This window comes from Carlito syrichta, unplaced genomic scaffold (assembly GCF_000164805.1).
Source record: "Carlito syrichta isolate Samal-C Ts95f unplaced genomic scaffold, Tarsius_syrichta-2.0.1 Scaffold204872, whole genome shotgun sequence".
Classification (NCBI taxonomy): domain Eukaryota; kingdom Metazoa; phylum Chordata; class Mammalia; order Primates; family Tarsiidae; genus Carlito; species Carlito syrichta.
Window position 1 is genome coordinate 1 of NW_007148968.1, and position 7,225 is coordinate 7,225.

Sequence of the window (7,225 nt, forward strand, 5' to 3'; positions counted from 1 at the left end):
ATTTAGACAATTATTTTTACCTGAAATGACAGGAGGACCAAAGCCTCCTTCCACCACCAGCATCTCTGAACAAGAGCTGTCAGCGGGCAATGGCAGGAGTCCAAGGTTGAACTACGCATGAAATAGTAGTGGGAGCTCAGCTTGTCACCTTAACAAACTCTAGAGTTCTCAGAGAAAAATCACCTCTCAGAGGAGCCTGTCCTACTCCTCCTACTTCTGGAAACAGGAGAGGGTAGAATTCCCGAGAGGAATATTGCTAGGCTGAGGTGGGGCAGACTCACCTGGAGTAGTAGGATTTGTTTGGGCAGCTGCAAGAAAAAGAAGGAAACATGAGTCAATCTCAGTGCCCAGGACGATGAGCAAGAGAAACACTGAGTGTCTGTCCCCACCTTATTACTTAGAAATGTCCGCTGAGAGTCGTCCAGGAGAGCTGAGTGGTAGATAGAAGCCTTGAGGGTGAGTCTCATAAAAAGATGTTGGGGAAATTTATTCTTACAACCTGAAAGTGGATTGAACCCTGTTTGCTGTAGGGACCTATGTAAGGAAGAAGCTATGGCATACCCATAAAATTCAAAGATAATAAAGACATTTGCTGACAGTGTTTCCCTAGTGAGGTATCAGGAGAACCACCCATCTTGCAGAGAAGCTCAAAGAGAGATGACTCTGCAAAGAAGCCCTTTCTTGGAGAAAACCATATCCTAAAATGGACACCCGAGGTCTTGGAGGCCCACCTGAGCAGATGACACCAGCATCCTCACTGTGGCCACAGTTATGGGAGAGCCAGCCATTGTGGGGACAGCTCCACAGGTAGGACTCATTCCCTGAGCAGCGCACGTCATCCAAGACAATTGATCCTGATCCCTGACCAAACTGGGCATTTCCTGGAGCCAACATAGCCCAGCCAAGCCCAGCTGCCTGCAGACCACATTGGTATCATTGGTGTCCCAGTTGTCGTCACAAACGGTACCCCAGGAGCCTCAGTACCAGACTTCCACTCGGCCCTGACACCGGTCCCCTCCATTCACCAGCCTCAGGACCAATCTGGAGTCAGATCCTAGAGAGAGATATAAGAATTTACTCTTACCTGTGTCACCTAAAGGAAGAGGTTCTGAGGTCCGTACGAGGTTCAGCAGGTCAAGGCTTCCGGGTCTTGAATGAATGTCAGCAGTACAGACACTGGCAAAAGCCTGTTCTTTGTCATATTATCCTCAATAGTTGTTTTCTAGAACCCATGGGTATGTACTCAACAATGTATATGCTCTGATTGAGTCCCCTAGGTGCCCAGTGATTAAATTGCTGAACCAGGCTTTGGTATGCAGGAGTGAAGGGGTAGCCATCAGCCTGAATCTGCAGCGATCACTGGGCTCAAGCTGTGGCCCTGCAGCCAGTTGCCACTGAGACAGGCTCCCAGCCACCTGCCAAGGAGCAGCCTGAGAACCTGACTCTTCGGAGCCTCCACTCAGGCTGCCTTTCCTTGCTCACAGGAACTATCCCATCAGTCCTTGGGCTTGCCCTTATGTCACTTTCAAAACCAAAGTTTGCCCTGAATATGAAAGTAAATGGGGACTCACTGAGCCATGAGCTGCAGGGGCAACGGGCATTAACTGCTACTGATACAGCTGTGCATATCTAGATGCGCCCATGGTCTGAGAATGGAAGACAGGAAAAATGGTAGTGAGAGGGCTCCATGGGGGAAAGTCCTCCACCAGAAACATCACTGTGCCAGGTATCGTGATGCCTCAGTCTACCTGGACGCTGTCCTGGGAAAGTTGAGCTGGGCTAAGTTCCTCAGACTTCTACTTAGCATCTCTAAAATTAGGCTTCTGCTCTCACAAAATATGCCCACCAGCACATGAAAAGAAACTCAACATCATTAGTCATCAGGAAAATGCAAATCAAAGTCATAATGAGATACCATCTTACATCCACTAGAATGACCATCATGAAAAAAAGATACATAGTAAATGTTGGCAACCATCTGGAGAAACCAAAGCCCTCAGGCATTGCTGGTTGGAATGTAAAATGGTGCAGCTGCTGTAGTGTTTCTGAACACTGAACTGCTGTTCAGTGTTTCCACAATAAGTTATAAGTTTCACAATAATGTAGAATTATCACATGATCCAGTTATCCCACTCCTAGGTATATACCGCCCAAATAGGAAACAGGCATTCAAACAAAAAACTGTACATTAATGCTCATAGCAGCATTATTCATAATAACCAAAGGGGGAAATGACACAAATGTATACCAACAGGTAAATTAAGAGGAAATATCCCATACAAAGGAATATTATTTGGCAATAAAATGAATAAAATCCTGGCGCATACTACAATATGAATGAACCGTGAAAACATCATGCTAAGTAAAAGAAACCAGGCACAAAATGTAGTGGTTCCAGTCATAGGAAATATACAGAACAGAGAAATCTATAGAGAGAAAAAAGCAGATTAGTGGTCACCAGAGGCTGGGGGTGGGGAGTGTGGGGGAAAGAATAGGATGTGAATGATTAGTGGGTATTTGATGAAAAAGGTCTGGAACTAGGTAGTGGTGATGGTTGTGCAATATTGTGAATGTAGTCAATGTTACTGAGTTGTATACCTTAAAATTGTTAAAATTATAAATTTTTTGCTATGCATACACTTTACCACAAAAAAGGAAAATAATATTAATGGGAACTCCGCCACGTATATATACATATATATAAGAATGAAAGGAGACACATAAAACTCGAAATTTATTTATAAAAAATTGTGTATTTATTCTTACATGTTTAAACCTGTCACCTTCAAAGTACTCCCCGTTTGATGCAATACAACAATCAACATCGTTTTTGCACTGCTCAAAAGAGTTTTTGAACTCGTCAATTTGATGCATTTTTGTGCTTTTGCCTGTTTTTGTTTCACTCTTCCACATAAGCAAAACATTCCCTTTGAGGACTTTTTCCATCTGGGGAAACAAACAAACAAAAAAAGGCGCTTGGGGTGAGATTGGGTGAATAGGGAGAATGGAACATGGTGTTCATGCCATTTTTGGTCAAAAACTGCTGACCACTCAATGCAGTGTGGTCAGGTGTGCTTGTAAATTACCCATTATGAAATGGGCAAACACGTTAAAAAAAATCTGATACACTGATGCCAATGGGTTCCTAGAACACTTTCCTAGTGGGGGAAGACTATACTACAAGGGGCCTACTCTCCAAAAAACAATCCTGGGTTTTTTGGGGCCCCTCTTATATATATATATATGAAGAGAGAGATAGATTCAAATACATTCAAATGACCTACAATTTCATATCATTAAGAAATAAAAATGTCCCTTGAGAAGTTTTTTTTAAAAAGCAGGCTCCTGGATGAGCTCAATGTATCAGCCCATCTGATTCTCTTATTGGGAATCTGTTCTTGGATATAGAAAAAGCTTTCCCTGCCTCTGTTGTCTTCAATGACTGGCAGCCATGTGGCCATGATTAGGTCCCTGGACCACGAGGCAAAACAACATTTCTTCTTGGAAGGTATAGTTTTGCTGGTGGGTTTGATTTAAAACCAGGAGAGCCCCCCCCCATCTGCAATGCTTTCCCAGAAGTGTAGGGAAAGCCTAAAGGTTGGTGGGACAGGGGATTAGTAAATATTTGGCCATACTCTCCCACTCTGACTCACTGAGTCCAGGATCCTGGTCTTATATAGAGCAAGGCAAGGAAGAGCTTTGACTCCTACTGTCCCTACTGAAGACAGGCAACAGGCCCAAAGCACATATGGAAGCCCTCAGATATTCTCCACAGATTCTCCACTGACAGCTCAGACCCTGACCCTGGGCTACAGAGGACAGCTCAAGAGCAGAGCAACAACATGGGCTGACAACCAGGGAGAGGGAAGGCTTCATCTTGTAGAAGAGGGATGACAACAGCCAGCAAACAACAGAGAGTATCAAAGGAAAGCAAAGTTCCAACTGGGGAGTACTTTTTCTGTGTCTTAATTTTCCTGCTCTGTTTTTTATTGTATAGAAACAGTCTTTCCTATTTAAAAAAAAAAGCATCCTGCAAGGTTCAAGTAGGGCTGAGTGCCCATATCCCAACTCTGGCTGGGCCACTAGATCACACAGAGATGCCAGAGATGGTTTGAGAGAAGGTGCTTGTTGCCAAGCAGTTTGACCAGCATTCTCCCTGGACTTGTCAGCCACTGGTACAAAGGCAAACTGATTCTTTTTCCTAATGGGATGTCGTCTTGGGTGACCACTGCTGTCTTTTCTCCCTATGTGCAAAAAGACAGTGAAGCCCACACCAATAAAAGACCAGAGGTAAGAAAAGCTTAGGGAAACAGACTTGAAATTTCTGGACCCAGCTGTACCTGAATCTCCAGGTCCACCACTGAACACTTTAGATATATAAGCCAATGACTTCCTTTCTAGCTTAAGAGAGTTTGAGTTGTGTTCCTGTTGCTTGCAAACAAAAGTATTCTGACCAGCAGATACCTTTTACAGATCAATTCACAACTGGTAGGTAAGGGAGCCCTTCACATTTGAAGTAATGAGTGACCAGAGGCTTCATGCAAGACCCAGGAGTTTTCCCCAAGCCTGTTGACTACAGCGCTGAATGCTGATACTTTGGTAAGACTCAGAGATGCTTACCACTGGAAGGAGTTGTGATAAACCACCAATCTGGAGAGAAAAACAGAGCAGGATTAGAAAGAGTTGTATGGAAGCCAGCTTGGGTCTAGTCATCTCTGACTGGGATCAGGAGGAGTAGAGTCAGAGAAGGTATGTTGCTAGGGGAGAAAAGGGTCTTTTCTAGAGAGCCTGAAATGAGCAAAACCATGCCTTTAAAAGTTCACAACATGGCAATGACAATTCCTTGTCATGGCAATGACATTGCACAAATGGTAATGACAATTCTCTCCTGAAGGATTGTTCACTGATAGAAGCACCATTCAGTCTTCATCTGGGACATAAAACATGAAAAAATCTCTGTTCTCCCCTCTCATATGACTTTTGGCATAGACCATGCTTCCCAGCCGACATGATTCAGGACAGAGTCTGCTCCTATCATCAAAATTGCTGGGTGACACTGTGTAGTATGTCAGGAGCTGGAATGCTCTTAACCCTCCAAGGAGGAGAATCAATGTGTTGAGCCACAACTGGAACCACATAAACACTCTAAAAAGATCAGGAAGGATTATGGGAAGTGGAAAAACTCCACAGTCTCCCTAAAGCTACTGGACTAGCACTCTGGAGATGAGTAGGAAGACTCACAAGCTAAGAAACAGCAGAACTCACCCAGCCTGGGTGTGGATTGGGGTCGGACAGTTGTGAGAAAGAGAGGGTCAGATCAGAATCTCTCCATAAAACATGGCAAAACTGGAACAAAGGTGGAGGCATTGAGTAGAACAGACACTCAGTCCAGTCTTCTCCCCCATCATGGAGAAAGGGACGTTGACATCCACACCCCTACAAACATGCTCCTTGTGAGATATCCAGGAAGATTCTGTCGATTATTTCCAACTCCAAGGTAATCAACTCTTTCTAAGTGTGGTGACCAAGTGGACTCAAAACCAAACCTATACCTCACAGGTTTGAGCAGCCCTTTAAGTCAGCAGGTAAGAGAGGTCAGTGCCAACAAAAATCCTATGTGTAATCTTCCAGCCAACCATTTAAAGTGTGAAGTTTGCACTAACAAGTTTCCTAGGGGACTGTACTTGCCAACCAGACTTGAGCCATAGGCAATCCATTCAAAAGGGAGTTGAGCTCAAGGACACAGGTGCCTCAAAATAGAGCCGATATACACAGAAAAAATCTGTACTCTTAGTCATGTGCCATAATTAGGAAGTCTCAGTGTTGGGGCTTCAGTTGATAATCCCACTTTCAAACAGAACCTCTTTTGAAGGGTTCACACCAGTGAGATGATAATGGTCTTACCACCTCCGTCTGTGTGCATCTACCTCAACCTCACTAGTACCATTCAGTAGGGGAAATATAGGACCCTGCAGGGGCAGCAATTTCCTCTTAAGCCTCATGCTCCCAGTGCCTAAGTAAGTAGATACATGCTTGACTGTCATTTCAGTTGGGCCCATTGTCCTAAAGGACCACCTCAACAGGCAACTTGACAAAATTTACACTGATTCTCAGTAGAGAGCTGAGAAGACCTCAGGGATACTGGGATATAGAAAACACTTTCAGTGAAGAAATCAGAATGCAATGAGGAGACTTCTCCTGAGCAAATTCTACCCAAGAGAAGGAGGTCCAAGGTCTCGGAACCCACCAGCATCCTCACTGTGGCCGCAGTTATGGGAGAGCCAGTCATTGTGGTGACAGCTCCACAGGTAGGACTCATGTCTGAGCAGCGCACATCATCCAAGACAATCGGTCCTGAGTCCTGGCCGACCCAGGCATTTCCTGGGGCTGACGTGGCCCAGCCACAGCCCAGCTGTCTGAAGTCCACGTTCGCATCATTGGTGTCCCAGCTGTCATCACACATGGTGCCTCAGGAACTTCGGTACAAGACTTCCACTTGGCCCTGACACTGAATGCCTCCATTCACCAGCCTCAGGACCAAGCCAGAATCAGTTCCTAAGGAGGACACAAGAACCCTTCATCCATCCCCATCTTGAGGTCAAGAATCTAAATCATGGTCCCCACTCAGGGAACTTAATAGGAGCCAGGTCTCCTGAGCAGGTTGTCCCCTTTGCATATGGTCAGAGGTCAATCTTCGACACAGTGAAAGTAACAGTGATGCCCTATTCCACCTAGGTCTAGAGAAACTCAAGTCATGGGAATGAACCCATGACCCAATGGAGGTGATGGGGATGGACACCACACTCCCACTCTGGGCACATGCAAGATAAAGCTCCACAGCTACAGATGGAAAACTCTGATCTCCTGCATGGTCACCTGGTCACATCTGGATTCTGGCAGAGTGCCAGGAATGGCAAGACCTAGGCTAAACAACTAGAGGTACTGACCTGAATTATGAACTCTTCCTGGACCTGCAGCCCATGGTCTGAGGGCCAGGAACCGGGTCCCAGTACAATTACAAACTGTTCACAGATTTGGGCATTTACTGGAATGCACAGGTCAACCACTTCCTCTTTCATCCCACATAAGACCCAAGACTTGGTCTTCAAAAACTCCACCTTCCTTCCTACTCTACCCATGGGGACATAGAAAAAGGGAGGGGCTCACCTTAGACCCCATCTTTTCATTGTGAAATCCAAAGTTTATTGGGAGGCAAAGAGTGTAC

At 45.2% G+C, this 7,225-nt stretch overlaps 1 pseudogene; it reads right to left on the reverse strand.

The window, feature by feature from the left end:
• Positions 1-281: 281 nt before the first annotated feature.
• Positions 282-6,555, reverse strand: LOC103253150 (annotated as a pseudogene).
• Positions 6,556-7,225: the final 670 nt, after the last annotated feature.